The sequence below is a fragment of the Strix aluco genome, chromosome 10 (assembly GCF_031877795.1).
Source record: "Strix aluco isolate bStrAlu1 chromosome 10, bStrAlu1.hap1, whole genome shotgun sequence".
NCBI classification, from domain to species: domain Eukaryota; kingdom Metazoa; phylum Chordata; class Aves; order Strigiformes; family Strigidae; genus Strix; species Strix aluco.
The window spans coordinates 14,364,507-14,387,990 of NC_133940.1; positions in this window are offsets into that span (position 1 = coordinate 14,364,507).

Here is a 23,484-nt window from a genome sequence, read left to right on the forward strand (position 1 = left end):
CGCTGTGCTACCTTCCCCTCCCCACATAGGTGAACTGCTGGCTGCCCTCACTTAAACAGCAGCACCATCCTCACCCACCATCCAGGCTTACTATATACAAGTCAGTCTTCATTTCTGATTCCATTTCTCTTGTTTCTAATAGCGAAACACTAAGAGCCACAGTCTTGGGGTATTTATTTTCAGGGCAGAGCTAAGGCAGTTGTCTAGCACTTGCAGAAGCCAAAGTGACTTTGTATGTCACTGTACTTTCCTGAATTGAAATATTAAAAACTGGTCACCCAGAAGAACTGCATAGCATTCCCACTCAGCAATATGGATGATGGAAGGTTGCAGGCTGGAGCCCAGTATATGAGGCAGCTGCTGCTGTTGCTGCTGCTGTTTTCATGGAAATGCCTTGTGCTGGGCAAACCTGTGCATCACCCTGAACCACCTCTTCTCTTTCCACATGGAAGAAATGCTAACACCCAACTTGTAAAAAAAACCAAAAAAACTGAAAAAAACAAAACCCCAACAACAAAAATAATCCCCAAACAAACAAACTCCCAAACACCAAACCTCTGAGATCCTTGCACAAAGATGTGCGTTAGGTGCAAAGTTTACCTACACACATTTAAAATAGTGTCATTAAAATAGATTAATCCAGGGCATGATTTCAAGTTTCAGCTTTTCTTGCCAGGTGCTGGTGATTTCATAAAAGTGAACATTTTTCTCTTTGGATTGCTGTACCAATGCTGTCAATAATCTGTTGGCAATAATTGGTAATAAATGATTGTAATGATAATGTTGTCAGTGCTAATAATAAATATAGAATCTGCTACTCAATGGTAGGTTGCACAGGTAAAGGGAGTAATAGTCTTGAAAGACTGTGTTCTGTAATAAGCTTACTGTGTTTTACTGGTTTAGGGTTTTTAATTTTAAAATTTGGTTTCCAAAGATTTTAAGTGTCACCTTTAACCAGCATCAGATTCATCTGCAGAAATTTCTGCTGGAACACATAGGATGGTTTTCATTTTCAAAGCTGCAGAGCATTTCTGGTTCCTGCTGCAGTCAGTTGGAACTGTGGGCATGCAGGAACTTTAGGAATGAATTGTTAGTTGTTATTAATTTATTTGGGAAACACAAACAGTATGACTCATTAACTCATGTCTTGAAAAATGCTGTACTCTTTCTTCACAATAAGCAAACTACTGGAAAGCACTACCTTCTAACATTGACTTTAAGTAGAATTTGGGCAACAGAATTATGAATGGGGACTTATTTCACTAATCTGCAAAGCCCTGGAAAGTTGATAATATACAACAGAGACAAAAATGTGGGAGTTCAAAATCATATGCTTTGTATCTTTAATGAAACCACCAGAATATGTCTCAATGACATAGGACATACATAAATATGATGTCACCAGCTTGAAAGCATGTCTTCCTGAGGTTTTTTGCATTGGTTCCTGATCTGGGGTTTTAATTTGATGTCATCTATTTGATCATTATATCCTGTTTCTTTTAAAATTCTTGGCTAATTTACTTTCTTTTGCTGTAATTTCCATTTCCAAATTCTTTGATAAGTGTCAGCCAGTGCCTTTTCAGACATTTCCTCTGTATATAACCCAGAGAGCTGCTTAATCATAAGTCATATGTGCGGCAATATGGTTTTATTATTATTCATGTCTTTCTAAAAGCTGAAGCCAAATCTTAATTTGAGAGCACAATAGCTGAGTCTTTGAAAAAAAGAGAAAGAATAGTAAGTCAGTTACTGTGGACCCAACAATTTCCTTAGCAACCTTTCATAATAAAGGGCTCTATAAAGTACTTTTCACTCTTAGATTCTGCCATCTGTGTGTCTTTGGATCTGCCCTTTGTTCTTGTGACAGTCTTTGCTCAGTCAAGCTCTGTACCATAATTGAAGTGATGTGTTTCAGAAAGCTAGACTGCAGAGGAAATCTTCTTCCTGACTCTTCTTTGGTGTGTTTCTTTTTTGAAAAGGCAGACTTCTTTTGGAAGAGATCTGTATGTGACTGAGTCCCCACAGTTTATAGTGTCATCTCTGGAGGTGGCAACATTCCCAGTACCTATCAGCACTGAGTGCCATAAGCACCAAATTTCACATCTATCTCCTTAGTGAGGAATATAAATAGAAATCAAAACCAGTTGTGCAAATGCATTCTGTAAGTAAGCTGAAAAGATATGCCTCCTGCCTGTATGTACTGTAACTCCTCTGTCTAGATACTTCCATTGATACATTCTATTTGCTGGTTGTAAATCTAAATCACTGTGTCTGAAGATATTTGCAACTAGATCATCCAATATAAAACTATCGAGAGAGAGAGAGACAGAGATCATCTAGCACAGGAAATATTCTATTGGAAAGGAGAAAAAAATGGAGACATGAACTAAAAAGTCATTACATTTTGCACTGTTAAACATTCTAAAACTAAACTGGGAACATAAAAGTATCTGATACATACTTTTTTTTTCTTTCCCTCTCTTCTTCTCCTTCTCAGATGTGTACTCATAATATTTAATGGAGTGGAATTGCCTGAAAGAACAGAACCATTTTTAATATACCTTTCTGTGGCTTCTTGGTACATATGTGAACAATTTTAATAAAAAATGTTGATTCGTAGTGATTCTTAGACGTCTTGTGGTTGATCATCTGTATTGGACAGATGGATTCAGTCACTGTAAGCCAAATAAATAAATTAGCACTATCTTTGAAATGTATAGCCACACTTGGCATCTGCAGTTACCATACTCCCTCCCCTCAGTTCAGATGCCTTCACCTATACTGCTGAAGTGGCCTAACTTTATATTCTGTTTGGCCTTGAGTTAGAACAGAGGACCACCTGCATGAAAGAGATGTGAAATGTTATGCGTGCCTTTGTAATGGGATAAAGTACCAGAGTACCAAGTCTGCAAATATTTTACTGAACAGGTCATGTATTAAGTAAAGCACTGAAAGGTAAAATGATAAATGATGAGGTCATCGTTTTAGAACTGGTGTCCAGGTGGTGAAAAGCCAGAAGGCTGAGATTTAGAAAAAAGTGACTTCCTTTAAGCTTCACTGACTTGGTGTGTTGCCTTCACTGTGCAGGATGAAGTTGTATTGTCTTGGCTAGCTTTTTGGCCTGTTTGTGTGTAAATCTGCCTGTAAAGCAAGAACCTTGTAAAGGAAGGATATAGATGTGCTTTTGACTGTCGTGATTCATCTTTTCAAGTAGCTCATGGGCTGCAAAAATACATTCTGTGTAATGCTAGAATTATAACTAGTCTAATGTAAATATTTGTGAAATGCTTTAATTAATTCTGCCTGACAAGGTGGGATATGGAGGCTGTATTTAGATATTTTCCCTCTCCTCCTTCTCCCCATTTTTAACCCAGCATATCAGCTAGTAACTGTGATCTCCAAACCAACCCAATGGTTCCGAACTCAGTGGAAACAAATTCAGGTGAAAACTTTCTGTCCTGTCCTGTCTTTTGGGGTTAGCTTTCTGCCAGGTTACTTGATTGCAGAAGAATCTAATAACTGCAGGAGATGAGGGAAAAGGTACTGGATTGATCAGGGCATTTAACGTAACTTCTCTGTCGCTTTCATTATAAAGTATTGTTAGTATAACTCATAAGGAAATTCTGTTTGATTTGAAATTACCTCTCTCATTTGTGACTGTTCCTTTAGTTCAGTGTGTGATCTAGGTGCCCGGGTGTGAACATACGCATTTAGACTGATGTGGGTAGCACAAAGGTATGGGGTGGAGGGCCTATCAGTCATTTTTCAAAGCACTTGTGCTTTGTCAACTATGCAGCAAGCTGCTTTATTCTTTTTCTTCTGCCTGGGGCAGTGGAACATCAGTCAAGTATTTCCAGAGTGAAAGTCAGTTGTTTTCTGGTGGTCTAGAGAGCTGAATGTGCTTGCTAAAGGGTCAGTTCAAAGCCAGCACTGATGCAAAGGCAGAAGTGGGATGGCATAGGCAGAAGGAGGGCAGGCTGGGGGAGAAAGCTGATCTTTCTGTGGCAGCAGGCTACAAGCAGGTAGAAAACATAATCTTGTAAACTGGTGTAATTTAAAGAGAGTTTCAAGAAGAGAATTCAGGTTTGAATAATATGCATATGTAATTACTGCCCTTAGGCTCCAATCCTAAAGAATAAATTGCACAGATCTTCAAGAACGGTAGCTTCCGTATTTCTTAGGGACTTTGTTTCTGAGTACAGAATTCATCTCCTTATGTTACCTGTCAATGCCCTAACGGGATTCCCCTTTCAGTAATGTCATTGCATCCTTTTGTAAGTGGAAAGCTCATCGCGGATTGAGACATGAGTAGTGGCCTACTACCATTTTACTGGCAGTGCTACCTGGAAGCCACCAGCTTGTTGCCTAAAAGGTCTTCTGATGGCAACAAATTCTTTGGTGCTGTTGGCTAAGGCACAGCACTGGCAAAGAGGTAAGACGGTTTTGTCTAGCCTGGATGTGCACTTGCTTGGTGCCAAGTCCTCAACGCTGTCCTGAACCTTCTTTCTGTTTTGAGAGAGGAGAAAGTGAGAAAATGCATACCTTGCCTAGATGTAGGGGGGAATTAGTCTTTGGGCAGGAGAATTGCACAATTACCACATGTGAATTTTTTTTCTCTTTCTGTGTTTGTATGTGTATAAAAACACTTGGAAAGCGCACAAGCACTTGTGGCTCAGCTCTGAGTGAGGTAGTGTTGAAGCACAAAGTAGGCAAATCTGAAACGGTTTGGAGACTCTTCAGAGCTTCTCATTATCTCATCTGTGCATTTAATGGTTATTGTGAGTGCACGCATCAAGAGTTTTTTCGGTTTGGGTGCCACTGGCAGCAGTTGGAGGGACAGAGAGACCTACTTGCAGCACGGACACACAGCTGTCAGGTGGATTGGTTCCCTGGAGAAGGAATCCTGGAAAACAACAGTGGGGACAAAGCTGGTGTGCGAGTAGTGTGGAGGCCCAGTGACATGTCTGCTACCAGTAGCTTAATGCAAAGAAAAACCCACTGTTGATTAAAGACACCCAGACAAGGCAGAGTGCTGCCTGGTTGGGATAGAGTCCTTACAGCAGTAGGACTTTTCTAGAGAGGCAAGCCATCTGTCAGAACAGCATCTTTAGCTCTCTGAGCAAGGTGGGGGAAGGATAATCTCAGTGTATTGGTGGTAGACATTACGTGTTGATAGCCTGGGGCATTCTGCATAGCCAGAACAGGCAGTCGTGTGGAATGGATGATGTGCTCATTTAATATGGTGAGGAAGGAGTTTGAAAAGAGCTCAGGTACGTTAAGGGTAGAAATATCCCTGAAAACCAGGGGACTTTAATGATTTCGAGTCATGTATGAGCTTTTGAAAATTATGTTGTCTCCGAACTCCTCAGCAGAAACTTTCAGCTAATAAAACTGTTCAAAGCAGAAAATCACTCTTCACACAGCAGTGGGCAAAGTGGTGGAGTCCTGGGTGCCTCATGCAGGTACTCAGTAGTGTGGGCTTCTCTCCAGAGTCTGTAGTGCTTAGGCTAGCTGAGTAACTGACAGGGTTAGCTCTGTTGCAACCAGTTGTCTGAAAGATCATGAAATCAGTGTAGGATTCTCATGCATGTGTCATAAACCCAGTCCTAGCTAAAAAGAGAGAGAGGCTGGATAATAAGGTTTAGAGTTTTTTATCTAATTTGCTTTTATTACAATAAAATATGGAAGTATGAAACTGAGGGCTGCTTATAACTCCTGTCCAAGGCGCTGCTTCCTTCTGATTAATATGTCTAAAATAGTGAAGCAGCAGGATGCGGTAAGGTGAAGAAATTAAACCACAATAATTGAGTAAAATTTTTGATGAATTAAAAAAATAAATTAAAACCTTATGTAAAAAATATACAGAGAAATCAATCCTTTCTTTCTGTCTTTCTTTTTCTGTCTTTCTGTCTTTCTTGGAATCCACCCTGAACCAGATGTTGGGAGTCTGTAGTTTAGTGTTTTTGGATCACTGCCCAGACTTTTACCTATCTTTTCAGCTATTTACATGGGTTTTATTTCTCCAGCTGCGCTTTCACTGATACTGTAAAGTCACAGACCTGCTAAGTTGGGAGTCACTAATAGGGGGAGTTACTGTATTTTCATTGAGATGAACAGTGATACAAAACATCAAATGGAAATAATTTTGTCTTTGCTCAAAGAGTAAGAGGATCAGGCTTAATGAAGGGTGTGAAGAAATCTGCTGTGGACAATGATAACACAGAAGGAGGGAAGGGAGTGGCATAGGAATTTTCTTTCCAACACCATCACAGAGAAGGAGCAGACAGCTGCTGTATAGGAAAAGGCGCAGGGGAATGTCTTTTGTTTAAAACAGACTAAACTTCCATTGTGTTGTTTGGCTTTAAGTCGTTTTTAGTTCTGATGGTTTCTACCCTTATTACCTTTCAATTTCCATTTAAAATTATTTTCTTCTTTATATGTTTATTAATTATTACTATGAAATTTTAGTTATTATGGATTTTTGATCCATAAGGATTCAGTATGGAGGAAATAGAAGATTGTTGGCATAACTACTTGTAGTCTCTATGCTCTGGGCATAACAAAGTTCTATCATTTGTCTCTTGTGTTATAGCATGTATCGACAGCAAAATCATGACTCTACACGTCAGTCCTCTGGAAGACCACTAAATCTAGTTCATAGGGTTGCTCATACAGTTCCACTAAAACTTTTATTTTGTGTTGGCGTAACATTTTGCACATTTCTAAATTATAGCCCTCCAACTTGTAGTGGTCTCAGCTATAAGGTTCAGACTGGAGAGAGGAGAAATTTTCTTAACAAAAGATTGGTAAGGGCTCTCCTGAGTGAAGGGGTATAAGTTTTAAAGGTGTCATGTGGCAGCCTGCCTAAGAGACTGATGCTTCAAGTTTGGTCCTGACTCTGAATTTAAGCCAATACCCTAGAGGTTAAATATTCCATAGTCTGTTACCAATCCCTTGAGCAATCTAGTGTCTCCAGGTGCTGGTATTTTACACAGGCTTCTTAGCAAAAGCAATTTCATTGGCAGTAAGAATCGGCTAGTTCAGTTCAACTGGAATTTTTTAATGAAGTCTCTCATACCAGTCAGGCTGAGGATCATCTAATGGAAGAAAAGGCAAGGGGAAATGGGGATTTTCTGAAAGGCTGTTTTACAGTGCTGTGTTTAGGAAGAGGTGGCAGAAGGGTGTGCCTAAGAACGGGTGTGATGGGTCTGGGTGTCTGAGCTATCTAAGAACAACCATTTTGTTACTGAGCTTGCTACCTGACATGCAGCACTTGTTATTTCATAAACAGCATTAGCTGTAAGCCTAACTATTTGAAAAAAAAAAAAATCTCCCCCCAACATAATTTTTCAGGATGGATATAAAATGGATGCCTGAGCTATTGTCACCCAGCACAGCTGACAGTGGTGGCCCTACTCTTTAAGTGGATTGTATCACACATCACCATGCTTGTCCCTAGCTGGGAGGTACGCTACAAATATGCAACATTTGATACAAATTTGGATACTTGTGAATGTTAACGCAGTACTAGTAGATTCTTTTAAGTCAGTATTTTTGATGGCAAAATAAAATAAGACAGATTTTTAAAGAAAATATAAAGTTGTTACTAACTTTATCGTCTAGAGCTAGAAGGAGGTGACCGATAGGTCAAGAACATCTCTCATTTGTGTTCCTAAATCAGTTACATGATTCCTCTTTAGAGCTAAATTGTGGTCCCACAGTTTGTTTACTTCCACACCGTTCTGTACGAAAGACAATGTCTGTTACCACAGCATGAACGTTTATCATTAGTGCTTTTTTAGCATATGAATTTTGATCCCTTTGATTCCCAAATAGATTGTTGGGAATTTTAAAGTTTTTTTTAAGATTGAAAAAGAGCACAGTTTATGTGTAAACAGACACATGGCCTGAGTATTCAGGTTTACACATCTTAGGTATGGGGAGATAGGTTTGTGCAAATGTGTATGGCCACATCAGCCAAAAGAGACTGTTCAAAGAGCACTCTTTATACACATAGTTTATGCAATTTGTTAATGCTGCATTGCATTTTAAGGGCCTCTTGAGGCCATCAAGTTTACCACTTGGGTAGATGCTATGTTGCTAACATGGCTCCTGTTAAAATCTGAAGGCTCTGGTTCTCTACTTACATTTTGATTGTGATTCAATCCTTATTTCTACAACTCACATTTCACTGTTTTCTTCTCTTCAATTTTTTCCCCATCCCAGCAGCCATCTGGTACTTTATTCTGTCAGCCAAGTTTCTGTTCTTTACCTGGAGCCTTTCAAACAGAGACTCTAGAAGAGAGTGGATTAACAGTTGTCACTGGAAAATGAGTTTACTTCCAGCTGGAAAAGCTGTGAAATATAACTATTCATTGATATGTTATACATTTGTTCTTGGACACTTTTAATTCTATTTGAAGGCAAATACCTGGGAATAGTTTTCCTTAGGGTTAAAATTCTGTGAGAAGACCCTTAGTATCTTTAAAGTGAGTTGGCTGACTTTACTTGCTCATATTATGCATGGGTTCTCAACATAACAAATGTGTTCTTTAGCAGACAGGTATTTGGGGTTAGCCAAAGATGAGTCTTGAGACTTTAATCTGAGTCAGATTTAGTCCAAATGAAAGAGATTTGTGGGCATCCTACTATGCTTACTTTTCTTTTTCTCTTTTTGTAGTAAACTCTGAAGGTAGTATTTGCCCTGCATTATCTTTGTCCCTTTTATAATAAAGCAGAAGTGCATAAATCACTTGAGAAGCAACCTATCCTCTTTTCTGTCCGTGGTTTATTCTAAGCATCCAAAGAATAAAATTTGCTTGTGTACTTTTAATTATTTCAAGAACTGAAATGTCTAGGCTAGTAGTAAAAGTGTCATGAAATTACTGTAAGGTTGCATGAGTTTTGGCTGTAAATCTTATTCACCTTGACTAGATCTCATACTTTAATTCACTGGGGTATAAAATACCATTTACATTAGTTCTTAGTTCACTTAATCATAATTAAATGACTTCAGAGGGCAATAATTCCTAGAGACTCTTTCTTTGATGTGACACAAATAACAAACTGTGTTTGTAATGTGAAGGTGTTCTACTTCGCTTTTACATTTGCCCTAGCCTTATACAGCATATAATGTTCTCTTTAGGTATAGACATATGCTCTTGTTACATGCACCATATGGGTCACAGATGTGGCTGACATGGCTACATGACATCTTTTTTAATTTCACTGCACTATACCAAGGCTGTGCATAGACCTTTTCATGATGGTTTGAAGGGATTTCTGCTCAAGGTTTTAATTTTTTTCACCTGAATGATGACCGGGGCGGGGAGGGGGCCCTCTTTTTCTGCTATGAGGTTATATGGTGTTAATACAAACCCTTATGAAAGTAATATTTTGCTGAATTCGTTGTCACCTTAAGCATGGCTTCGCTGCAATGTACTGGTAGTTCCTTTTTTTCTCTGTGTATACCTAATACTTGGGCTTTGCCTTGCTTTTCCTCTTCTGATCACAGTCAAAGGGTACTTTTCGGAAGGAGAAGTGCCATCTATAGATTCTTCATGAACTTAAAGAGTTTGAAAACCAATTTTAAGTTTTACAACTACATTCTGATTTAAATGCAACTTAAGAAATACTTTTATGTTAAGGAACATATTTGGAAGTGGGGGTTTGTTGCTGTTCAATTTTGTCATAGAGTATATAGTTTTACTGATCTGAAATGCTAATATTACCTGTTAACATATACAGCTCACTTGGCCTCTAAGTTCTGAAACAGAATGACAATATATTGCTCTCATGTAGCATCTCCTATCCATGCACAGTAACCTATGAATGCAGCTACCATGGTAACTACTGTGGACCAAACTTGGGATTTCCATGTAAAGACACAGACCTCCAGCTGTGAATGGGACATTTGGATGTTATCTCAGTCCAAATATCTGTCTGTCTAACTAACTAACTAAAGGCTTAGTCAACTCTTAGTTTTGTTGTGTCAGGTTGGAGGAATAGAAGTTATCTGAACAATAGTATTGGTAAGGAAGTGAACTAATAAAAAAAAGTTCGAGGGCAATACTTGTTACATGTTGAAGACTCTCATAATGTATAAATGGTCTTTTTTGTGTTGCCTCCAGTGAAAGCTGGATTAGTTCCAAGAGGAAACATATAGTTTATCATATCAAAGTTGAACAGGAGACTACCTGTGTTCTTCCAGTAGCAGCAAACTTACCCATGGAAGTTGAGTGCCCAAGTTAGCTTAGAGCTGAAGATGGGTAATTACTTGCTTATGTCTAATAATCAACAGTGGAAAGTGAATAACCACCAAATGGCGTATTTGTATTAGGCAACTCATCCAACACTATCCCTGTTCACTCAGTGAAACCTATCCTTGGCAAGACCAATGAAAACTATATGCTTCAATCACCTAAATTGTTTTGTTATTTATTGTGAATACATTGTGTAGCCTAATGTAAGGATAGGGAGCTTGTACAAAGCCCAAAAGGTAGGGCAGGAGAAGCCATAGGTGGAGGAACACCTATCAGACTTAGAAATAGTCTTTACTTCAATTTGAAGTTCTTTAGTGTGGCCTGTGAAAATCCTAACGCCTTGCAGATTTGCACCTCTTGGGGTAGAAAAAATTGCAATTAAGCCAGAGGTTTTTCATTAAAATATTTTATACATTTAATTGCCAAAATGTGAAAGAACCCATCAGATCTGCAAGTATGGCATTTCTTTTTCACAAAGTGACCACACCTGAAACGAAATACTGAGAGGACATGGGCTGACATGAACTGCTTCAAGAACTCTGACAACCCAAATAATAGGTCTTGTTCCTTTTTCTGAGATAGAGGATCAGGGATAAGTGATGTTTGGGGATTTTCAGTGCACATTTATTCATTAATCTGAAATTTCTTCTGCCTGTAGGATGAAACAAGAAATGACAACACACATAAGATAAGTCTTTGTTTTAGTTTCATCTAATGTCTGTTCTTTTCACATAATTACAAAGTTATTACTTCTGAAATGCAAAATGTTTTCCATGATTAACTGGTCAGGTAGTTTAATGAAACAAGTAGAATAATCTATTACATCTGTTGTACCACATATTGTTAGCAATATCCCATCCTCTGTCTCAGGACATCAGAAATGCAGAATCAGAACTCTAAATGAAAAATTGGGAATTCTATATGTATTTCAGTTATCTACTTTTTTAATGGACATAGAAGCTACATTCAGATATTTAAAAATTGTGCTAAATTATGTATAGTTTCTAATGTAAATGTCTGTTAGTAGGCAAATGTAATGAGAACACATTTTTCTTTTGATAAATTTGCTGCATGTAACTCTGATGCTTTCCTACTCTTCCTGAAAGCCACTCCAGTTTTCTGAATGTACTTGGTAGTCTTTTAATGCAGTTATTATCAGGCTCACTTAACTTTCTATATGACTTTACATGACATCTGTAGCAGTGTATTGCCCTCTCACTTCCCATGCACCTGCAGCCACTGGAAGAAAGTGTGGTGGAGCTCAGGAGATTCCTGCTGACTGAGTCTCAGTGCACAATGAGTTCCCAAAGCACAGGGTGGCTTCCTGTCACTGATGCTATCTGTGAGATCAGGGCAAATTTTAGTAAATTTAGAAAGTTTTCATTTCAACTTTGGCCTTCTATTTGAATATACATTCACTTAAATTTGAAAAGCAGAAGTAGATTGCAATTCAGAGGAACTCATTTGTTCAAAAAATTTAGAAAGGACATTTGGATAGTTTCAAAAGGTTCGGGCTTTGTTTTAATGGGAAATTTGCCCAAATTAATTTGCTTCCACTGTTTCTGTTTTGCTGAAGCAGCAAAGAGTTTTCTCACCCCTCCCTGCCCAAATCATCTCTTCTTGATCAACCTCTTTCTGAATCTCACTGATATTGATGGAAATTAGATATGAATGATATTCATGTGGAAAGAAGCAATTCAGAAATGAGTTTGAATTGACATTCACCAGTGTTGGCAACCATAATTGGGCTAATTATACTAAACATGCTTCTTTATTTTGTAATCCAGAGAGGCTGGATACTGCGAGTGGAACCATCTCTGGCCTAAACCTCTTGATCACAGTTTTTCCATCAATGCATGTAATGCATTCAAGGTCCTACTTGATTCCTTACAGCTTTTAAGGAATTTTTTTAGATTACTGCATTGCACCTTTCATCAAGCTTATTTTGTAAAAGATTATGCAAAGGCAAGTAGTCCTATTTCTGCAGAATAATCTTTATTAAAGGTCATGGCCTTTCTTCCTCCTTCTGAAACCTTAGAAGAGCCATAGGCTTTGTATCCCCTCCAGACATTAAGGGGTCCATTTCAAAGCAGTGAATGTGGGAGGTGTACACACAAATCTTTTTAACAAATAATGGGATTTATTTTTTGACTTGACCCTTCTGAGCATGACTTTGAAAACTTACCCGAGAACATCTATCTGAAAAGTCTTCAGTCACCACTCTCTAGGATAGAGAATTTATGGGCAAGCAGGGTTTGGGCTTTGCTTAACCTTAGCTGTATGGCAAAAGATAATTAATTGTCTCATGGCTATTTCGCTTCCTTGGGGCAACTGCTGCCTAAGTTGACCATGGCAGGGTACTGTTATACTGGAGCCTACTTATATCTATAGTAGAAGGGATGCACATAGCCCTGCTGCAGTACAAGGAATTTGTTTCCCAGCCCTGTTGCTAGCCCATAACATCTTGACACACCATGCTGTTAAACTGATATGTCATCCTGTCTGCTGCTTTTACATCAGCTTTTTACAGCAATCTGGAATGTACTTTCTGGAGAGATTGTTTCTCTACATTCTATGAAGGTTCAGACAACTGAATTTCAGCTTTAAACCATGCATGGAGGAGTTTCTAACACAAAGGCTGGTCAACTGAGAAGAGAGACTAATGACTGCAAAAGAGACCTGAAGGAGTGTATTCCTTAGAGTAAAGGTGCATGAAAGATGCACAGACAGGGCTGTGATGATAGTGGGTGGGAGGTCATCAAGATGGAACCGAGATTGAAGTATGGGCCGCAAAGATTAATGCTGAGTATTGAAAAGGAAGAGTGAAAAAGTGATCCCCAAGTCCATTCCTGGTTTTTCATGTCATAGGAGTCATTGATACAAAGAACAGCTACAACAGAACAACTTGAAATTCCCCTGGCACATTTACTTGCTAGACCAGCCTAAACTCAAATGGGTTGATACTAACCCTTCCCTCTAGGGAGTCCATGAAGTCCATGGCAGGTTTCTTAGTGCTCTGTGATGTTGCCAGTCAAACCCAGGCATTTGGCAAGTCTTGTAGAGAGGAGTTCTGTGAGCTTGGCTTAACCAAGGCAGAGATCAAATTTGTACTGAAGATGGGAGATGTTTCATGAATTCAGGACAGGTGCTGTAGAAAGGCAGCTGAGACCTACCGCGACCATTTCCTAAAGTGCTTTCAGACTATCTGTGCCCCAAGAGGTTCTGAAACAGGAAAGAACTGGTGCTGAGCCAGAAGCAATCTAAGGAAATAAAAAAACAACTGGATGAATTAGATGGGATAAGTCATATGATTATATAACTGGATACAGTCAGAGGTAGTTTTAGCAGGTCAGTTTCTGACTGTGTGCACCAGACATTAAATCTCCAATATTACAGCATAATTCTTTAGTCTAAATACCACTATCAACTCAGAATAAATCAGTGAAAAAGAATTCTCTTACGCCTTAAGGAATGAGTTTGGGGTTTTTTTGTTGGTTTTACACTGTAAAAAACAAATCGCATCTACCTTTGGCTGTAGCTGTAGATGAGGTATTTCTTTAATAGTGTATTGCTACTGATATATGGCCTCCAGAAGGTATACTCCATCTGGATGCATGATTCATTCAGATAAATTACTTATCCAATCCTGGGATCTGTAGTAGAAAAGCAAGCAATTAACCTTTCCTAATAAGAGCCAGAAGTAGGCCTTAAGGAAGTTAAAATGAAGGGAGGTAGCTGGTGTTTAGTTTCCAGAGCAAGTTTTAACACCAGCAGATGGTGCTAAAATGTCCATTAAAAGGAAAAAAACCCAACAACCCAAACATCTCAAATTTCCTTAAAATCATAAACTGTCAGGGAAAGATAAATTGAGATACTTTAGCTAATTGCTGTGGAAAGTTGAATCTAGGGTGATGTTAGTCATCTTTTACTTAGACTAGCATAACACACATGAAGATGTGTGTAGCCTTTATTTTCTAGTTTGCTTTCAAGATGGATCAATTTTCCTTCAGTCAGATCTTTACCTTGAATAAGGGGACTCAAATATTTTAGGAATTTTCATTCATATTCAAACAGAGGATTAAAAACTTTGTTGTATAATTTTGCTGATTAATTAAAGGAAAGATTTAAGATTCTTAGACTCCTTCACTCTGAATAAGTACTTGAAACAACTGGCAATTGTTTTTCTAAGGACATTGCTGTATAATTTTGTTAGTGACTAAAGGAAAGCTATGGGGGTTTTTTTATGTACAGAAGCCCTTAATATCACATGAAGAATAACTTTAAAAATACATTGTAGAGGAGCTGTGTAGCTAACTTGGGGAAATTTGGTATAGGAATGCAGAACTTTTCAATTCTAGTTCAACTGGTCACATTGGTCTAAAGTGGATAACTACTGGAGGCTGCTAGACACTAAGAAATGTGTTAGGAGGGTTTCATGAGGCAGCCTGCAGCCACCCCAGGCAATCTGCATCCAGGACAACAAATGGAAACCTTCTCGACAGCCTCTGCAAAGGGGACATGCCACTAAAATGGCTCTTTTCCTCTTAGACTAATTCTAATATGTATTTGCATGTGTGCAGTAGCAAAGAGAAAAATGACAGGGGGAAGGGGGTAGATGATGGAGAGTTAAGTGATCTCAGAACTAGCCAGAGTGAGTTTCCTTCCTAAATACCCAATAGTTTAGGTAGTACCTGCTCTTATTTGGTTCACTGTTTGAGTCTCATCCCCTCAGGGATGACTGTGTGATTTATATAGTAGTTGTTTGATATGCATGGATTAATAATGATGGTTGAGTTACGGTCAGAGCTGGGCACATTTCGTTAAGCAGCATAAAGAAATTATGCTGAATTTTCTGAGCACTAATGCTACAATAGAGCCCCAAAGCAACTGTCAGGCATTCAAAATGCTATATTCTAGTTTAAAATGTACAGCCCTGTCAGATTTTGGAGGTAAGGACTGCAACAAACTTGGTTTAGATTTAAAAGACCCTGGCTTCATGAACAGTGACTATTTTATGTCACGTCAGAGGATGAAGCAACATAGTACTGAGTCTATAGAGTCTGCGAAGCCAATCCTACAAAATGAGAACATCCTTTCTAAGGATCTAAAAGTTATTCCCAGCAAGATAATTAATATAAAATTACTTCTAGCAGAATAATTTTATCTAATGCATCCAAGAATGATGAGCCACATCCTGATGTCTCTTACATGTACTTCTGACAGTCTTGCCTAAATAAGGACTGAGAAACACCTTCAGAGTTGATCCCAAAATAATGTAATATGGCTTCTAAATATTCATTAATTGTGTGACCACTTGGGACTGCACTTATATACCTCCCTGCTGCTCACTTTGTGAATACTCCTCTGCAAGAATCATCCAGGTGACTGAGTAATGCAAGGTGTAGGCATACACAACAACTTATTATAATGTCCTATTTAATTCTTTTTTTGGCAGTGATGGTCTATAATTATTTACTGACCTATCGAATTGGTTACTGAATTACGGTGAAATTCAGATTCTAAGAAGCACTGTCATTTTGATAATTAGAGGCTCTGTCTTACGAGAATGTGTGCTTGTTAAGTTGTAATTTGCTTAAAAAAATAATTAAAGACAGAGGGTATTTAGGAAGGAAGGCTTAAGACCAAGATTATATTCAAAGGAAATTAAAGACAGGAAGCCCCAGGGTATTACAGCCCTGCCATGCAGCTCCTATTAAAGAAAATGAAGTCTTACAAGCAGCACAAATAGTGATGTCTGCCATAAGGCTGCCCAGCACTTTCTATTATAAGATTCTGTTTTCTATTGCTTATAACTTTGCCAAAATTGAACCATTTGGGCCAAAATTTTCCATGCTGTCTGCCTTGGGCAAATATTTTTGAAAGGCTGCTCTAAAATGCTCAGCCATTTCTCCAACTGGGGTTAGGGAAAAAGAAAGATACTATTTTGCCCACGTTTACAGGGATATGTGTAGGTATGCATGTATATATGCCCATATGTGTAAGAAATTCTTGTCTTTTTGGGAAATAGTGCTTTCATGGTCTGTAGTGAGGACTTGAAATTTTACTTTTTTTTTTAGAAAAAAAAAAATCTAGAAAATGACAAATTTAACATGCTTGGGGAAAGCCTTTTGAATTTGCCAGATATGTTTTTAGGAAACAGCACCCATGCAGTCAACTTGGAAGATAAACTGAGCATAGGCTGAAGAGGACTTAGGAAGCAATTGCATCCCCCTGGTCGCACTGTAGCTGTAGTAAGTCTGGACAGAAGATTAGAAAACAGGGATGACCGACTCTCCAACTCAGCTCGGTATTGCTCTTGACTAGTGTTAAGGCAGTGGAGAAGGGGTCTGCCTTACTGTATTGCAAAAAGTGAAGGACAGTGGGTGAGGGAAAGAATGGCAGGGCAATAGGATAGAGGTAAGAGGAAAGAAAAAAGAATTTACAAAGGTAAGCATATAAAAACAGTGAAAAAAATTAGTGAAAAATTGGAAAAGGTGCTCTGGAGAGAGTGTAGACAGACAGAAGTGCTTTGTAACCACTACACCTCTACATTTGAAACCCAAAGACATGGCTTGTTTTTCCATCACTTTCTAGTGGCAAAGTCAAGCAGAGTATGTTGTATATCTCGGGTTGCCTGACCATCTGGTGTGGTGGAATTCTACCTGATGACATTTGATTTCCAGTGTAAGCATTTTAAAGAATTTAGTCAAGTCAATAAATATCCCTCTTTCCTCTACAAACTATTAAAATAATGTTTACAATGTGAAGTCAAAGGTCTTATGATGGTTAATTAAGAACTTAAACATTATTTTAATAGCTTGTGGGTGTAACTGTTCACTTACTATGTCCATTTGCCATTCACCTACAGCTTCTGCCGTGTGCCCCTCCTACATCACGTGCTCCCATCTTCCTTCTCATCACTGCCCTCTTCAGTGAACTTCTTTGCTACTCGCCTCTCCTCATATGCCCTTATTCTGCACGTTCCTTTTTAATTTCTCTTTTTAGATCATCTTTCACAAATCCCAGTCCTTACATTGCACTTTCTTTTACCTTCTCTTTTCCTTTTGCTACTGTGAACAAACCCCACATTCTCCTATTGCCAAAGGCCATATCTTGATTTCTTTTTTAGCCTGGCCTTCTCTTCTCCAGATTTGCACAGGCTGGCTGTGGATAAATCTTCCTGCCTCTTCCAACCTGGCATGCAGAGAACCTGCCCTTTATGTAAACATGTACACGTTTAGCAAAGGCTCCTTTTGGTTCGTGTTCTATTAAAGCAACGTCCTCCTCTCCGGTCTTGCTTTCTGCAACGTTGCCCTTGCAAAGTCCATTCAAACTCTGTGACTTAGATCATTTTCCTGGCTCTTTGTCCTATTTCACATGTTCTGCTGTCTTCCTCTTCCCTCTTCCACTTTCACCTTGTTCTATGTCTCAGATTGTACTGCATCATTATTTACAGCTGTCTTCACTTTTCAGCAACACAAGCTTTTCCCACATGATAGTCTACTGCAATCATTTCCATGCTTTCTGTCATGTTGTGAGATGTATAAGAAAGCCTACAAAGCTAAAAGTTTATTATCATTTGAAACTTTTCTTAAAACTAGCTTGTATCACAATGCTACTGAACAATACTTGCTGACTAGGTAGTGGCATGCCAAACTATATAAGCATCTCTATTCAGATTACTGCTGCTTTGGCTTTCCATTCATACTACCCCAACTCACCCTTTTTTCCCCTTTATTCCTCTGTTTCCTGAAAATAACCTAGATTATAAGTTATGACCTGCCTTTTTACAATTTATGCACAGTACCTTGCACAATATATCTTTCTCAAATCCTTGACTGGCTTCAGGCAGCAGCACTTTATACATAATGTTTAAAATAATTGATGCAACTTTGAAAAAACCCCAGTAATTTAGAAATTTGCATTTTGAAAAATGAGTCTTAAAGGAGCCAGTCTGTTTCATCACAGTGGGACTATCAAAGCAGTAGCACACTCTCATCTTTTTGTAATTAGGAGAAAATATCCTATGTTATTGTTGAGCATTGGAAACATTTTTTGACATTTTTTTTTCTTTAACCTTACATTGTATGTTTTGTCTTTGCAACAATACTTCTTGCTATGGTAACAACTTTTTTATTGGAATCCAGAGCATGAATGTGTAATGCTGCATCGACCCTATTACTCCTGAGAGAAATTAACGTTAGGAAGATTTGTTTTGGCCAAACTTTCAAGGAGGAAACAAAATGTAAAAATATGCATTAACTGAAAAAAAGGGCTTACTTTTAAGCAATATTTCCCATTATTATATGCCATTGTCCTTTCATTACAGCCTTAGGTTTGAAGACATTAGCTGTTTTTTTGTAAATGACAGGGTGGGGAATGTTATTTTGCTCACATTATTTTATTCTCATAATTTTTCACATCAGCAAGTAAATGGTTTCTTTCTTGAGTCAAATGAACAACAGCTGGATCTTCCTGTGCCCCCTCCCATTCTTCCAGTTGGGGATCAACATCAGCTGTGGCTTTGTGCAGAGGCACAGTGTGGGATCAAGACTGTAATTTAGCATCTTGTTCAGCTGATATGAATATGTAATTATAATAAGGAGCTCCAGGGTCCATCAGCACATGTATGAGCCTGGAATTTAAGTTGTATTTGGATGTATTATAAGTCTAAACTCTCTAGTGGGTAATAAACCTGCAAGCCAAGAAAAGCCAGAGGCGAGAACTTTGTCTGGAGGTATTGTAGGACTTCCCTGGAGGTCCTTCAAACAGTGAATCATCAATGTTGAAATGCTTGCAGCTGAATTCCCAGCTCAGGCTCAACTACAGAAAGAGAAAGAAGAAAAGTACAGGCAAATTGAGCAACTGAATTGTCTACTCAGGGTGCCTAGTATTTGATAGGCTTTTTCTAGAATCAGGATAACAGTCAATAATGAGTACAACAGTGTGTAATTGGTCCTAATTCTGCTGTATGCTAAGGACTTTTTAAGTTGTTTCAAGCATCATCTTTTCTGTCTAAAGTAAATGGGAGAACCTGTCTAGCAATCGAGTAAAGACAACAGTGTCTAGGGCTGTCCATCTGGCATCAGCCTTGCAAACTTCTTTCCAGAAGCAGGATCTTTCACTTCATAAGTGGACTCAGCTCTCTGATAATTTGGAACAGAAAGTAGTAAATATTGCTACTGTGAAAGCTTTTTTTTTTAGTTCTTTTTGTGGCTCTGTAACTGTTGTGACCTTCTAATACAGGTATGGATTTGAACTTCATTAATGATGAAATTCAGTGTATTCTTTACCCTTATCTCTGAAGTAGTAGTTACTAGACCATTTTGTCCCTGTTCCACCTTGCAGATACCACATGTTTTCACTACATATTAATATAAATAATACAGAAAGAGGCTAAAATTGTTGTCTTTCACTCAGACAAAACTCCATGGATGTCAGTGGGTTCAGATCTCATTCACAAAAGTGGAGCTGTGATACAAAAATACTTTTTAAAAAATATGCCTTTAGTTTTAGCTGGTTGCTAGAGATATATGAACAGGTGTTTGCTGCTCTAAATGTAGATGGAACTAGGTTCTGTTGCGTCTGCTCTGCTCCAAGTAAAAATGTGAGAAAGCTTTTTGTATGTCTGATGGAGATTCAAAAGTTAGAAAATCTGTGAAAAACTTAGCAGTCCTTCAGGATAGAAGTGTTGGTGAGTGTAATATATAGTTTTAATATAAAGGGTGAGGAAAAAGTAATTTTATTGTGATTAAAAAATACCTCTTGGCTCTTTTGAATTCTCAAAAATTTCCAAAGAGAAGAATTGAAAGAGTAACTGCATAAGATTGTCTGAGTCAAACAGTGTTATTCTAAACTAATTCTCAACTTGCTTCTCAGTAGTTTTTCTTTTTTTAAAGCTAGTCAATTGGACAGCTGTTTGCTGGACTGAATCAAAAATTGTGCAAGGGGCTACAATTGAACTGAGGTCCTGTGTATTCCTCTGCTCTTTGGAAACTTTCCAGTGGCAAAAATATAAAAGTTTGAGGGCTAACCTAGAATTTATTTTTACTTATTACTATATTTGAGGATGGGGATTTTTCAAATTTTTAATTTTATTCATTTTTGATTTTGAAAATTTGCTGCAAAGCCAGTAAAGAAAATTTCTAAAACTTAAAAATGGAACATTTTGCTTCTCTCAGAACTTGGGACCTGCTAAAAATTTTTACTTCTATGTGGGCTAAGAAATTGACATTTTGGACATGCTCATGATTTTTTCAGCCTGCTTGTCACATGGGAGCAGAAACACCTTTTAGTCACTGGTGTCAGCCTTGCCTTCTGAGCTTCCTTTCCAGGAATTTTTCCTATGTCAACAAGGCCCAGCTAAACCAGCTTTGTTTTCTGTGTGGCTTTTTTATTTGCCAAAAAGTTCAGAACTTCAGATTTAATTTTTCTTCCATAATCATATCTAAGTCCCATGCATATTCCTGCGCAACATTTTTGTTTTCGTTCAGAGTTCAAATTCTGCTGAGTGATTGTGACCTCCATTTTCTCCCTGTTGCAGATGGAGGCATGAATGGAACAACATACTGAAAGTGGAGAAACTGACAAACAGGAAGGCATGTCCTGGCTCATCATTTATTATTTTTGCTGAATTTGTTTTGCTTCTATCTTATAAATCTAGCAGGTTCAAAGTAAAAATTTACTAAATTCACTAAAATTGGTAAAATGACAAAGTTGATTAGAAACTCTGTGTTCTTTTTCAAGGAACATTACTACATAAATGAGTAGCTTGCTCATTGCACAGGCCAGTGCTTGGTGAACCTTGCATAAACATTTACTTGTTATCACATTTTAAGATCAGATAAGCAAATGTGAAGTGTCATCTGGTATCTTCAGTACCTCCATGCCTTCACATACCTCCTTTGCATACCTTCATGTGTTACAGAAAGGGCTAGTAGGGTCCTACTCAGCCTAATAAATTGTGTAGCAGAAGAGATTTTCCTCAGAAAGGAGACTGATATTAGAAAGCAGGATTTGATCCATGTCATGAATGTATCTGAGGTTTAAAAACAGAGTAGCTGAGACTACTCAGAGTCACCAAAGGTGATTTATAATTAGACCTGACAGCCTTATTGAAGTTAGGCTATATAGTGAGCAAAATCAGTCCATAATAGGTAGAAAATATCTCTTTGAAAGATGTAATCCACTTTGATAGTGGATCAGCTCAGAACCATATTCAGGCCTTACATCTAATCCTGTCTGAAATTATGTTCTGGACACACACTTCATTCAGCTTGGGAGAAAAAGGAAACCTATCGTGTGGATGGATTGAGGACACTGGCTATTGAAGATGCCCTGTGGAGTTGCACAAAGATTTCAGGATAACTCTTTGTCTTCCCACTTGCATGACTTCCAATGAGATTCACACAGGTTTGAAGTGACCACCTTGATGGGATATTCCTTCTCACAGAAGTTAGGAACTAGAACTTCCCTTCTGCCAAAGACCATGCTTTGGTTGCCACAACTCTTGTAACGTACCCTTTTCAGGAAGGGTTTGCTTTCAGTTAAATGTCAGCACTTGATCTTCAGAGGGACCCAAAATCAATTCTGCTTTGAGATATGCTGGTTGACCATAAAGCAAACTTTGGGTGATGAATGTGCAGCTGATCATCTCACCATAGCTGTGGCGACTAGCCAAGGTGTCCTTTGTATTCTAGTGCCCAGAATAAGAAGGAAAATATATTGATTAAATAAATTTTGCATTATTTTATGAAGTAATTGTTTATGAAGTAATTGTTAGTTTGTAAGCTGACCTGAAGAAGAATTACTGAAAATACCACTCTTCCAGCCACGCTGTAATGTTAAAACAGGTGGGATGGAATTGAACCATCATTTGATGTGAATGTCAGCCAGGACTTAGAGGACAGGTGACCCTTTACAGATTCAGAGATAGTCTTTCTGCTGGAGCCCCTTTGATCTAGTGGTCATGATGAGCGACAGCTTCCCCAAATGAGACTAATCTACCTGTGGGGAAGGGACTATTAAAGGAATAATCTTTCATATCCACTTGAAGAAAGGAATTTCACAAATGAAAAAAAAGTATGTGTAAATGAATGTGTGCTAATGGGAACTGTCATCAAGGGAATTTTGTGCAAGCAGTTCCTGAATGGATGCAAGATATTGTGGATAACCAAGACTGTCCAGCTCTGGAAGTGAAATAAAGCACCCAGAATGGAAAATGTGCATTTAATGGACTTGCAAGAAAAAGATATATGGGAGAATGAATATGCTTCCTTCTTTTGAGATACATGGGTAATCTATAGTGCAGAAAACTTTGCATCTCTTTGAAATGATCTCCAGATACCATATTAAAATACATCAAAGCATACAATGCAACAACTTTAAGCTAATGCTAGATTATAAAAATGCCACTTATTTCATAGTTAAAGAAAAAGGAGATGAAGTTGGTGGTCCACTGACATTTATGCTAGTCTTTCACTTCTGGTAGGCGTGGTTTCCTTTCACTTATTTAGTTATAAAGCTACATCAGATGCTTGTGTGAATACTTCAGAGCCCTCTGCTAGGTATTTAAAATGCACTGAAGCAAAAGAGAACAAAGGCCAGTACCTTTGGAAGGGTACTGAAGGATATGTTTCGTAGTTTCATTCTTCAGCTCTTACTCATCTGAGTAATAAAAAGAGTGTCGCTTTTAAATGAGGCCCAGAACAGAAATTTCAGTGGATGCTGTGGGTCTGACTTGCAGTGTGTTGGAAGACCACCCGTGATTGAAATGGCATGCAGGTACTGAAGGTCAGGAGTGGAATGTGGTCAGGAAGGATACGAGTGCTCACAACTATGTAGTGTTACTTGCCCAGCCCATCAAGGGGAGTTGTGAGATTAGTTAAAGTCTGTACAGGTCTTCAAGGAGGTACGTCAGGCTGAGACTATGGCTCACGAGCACAGCTATCTGCCAGAAGGATGCATGACGCAGGAACACCGTTGTGGGCCCCTGAAGTCGGTGGAGCTACAGTGCTGACTTTGATGGATGCTGCATGAAACCTTAGGTCAAACTCCACTTAGTGTAAGTGGCTCACTTGCTCCCCTTCTCAATAAATAGACCCATCCTGCAGTAACAACAAGTTTTAAAGAGGAAACTATGCTTTTAACAATACTGGCTAGACCTAGGAATTGAGAAAATTGTGCTGTTTTAAGTTTGAGGACTCGGGTGAGGTTGTCTATA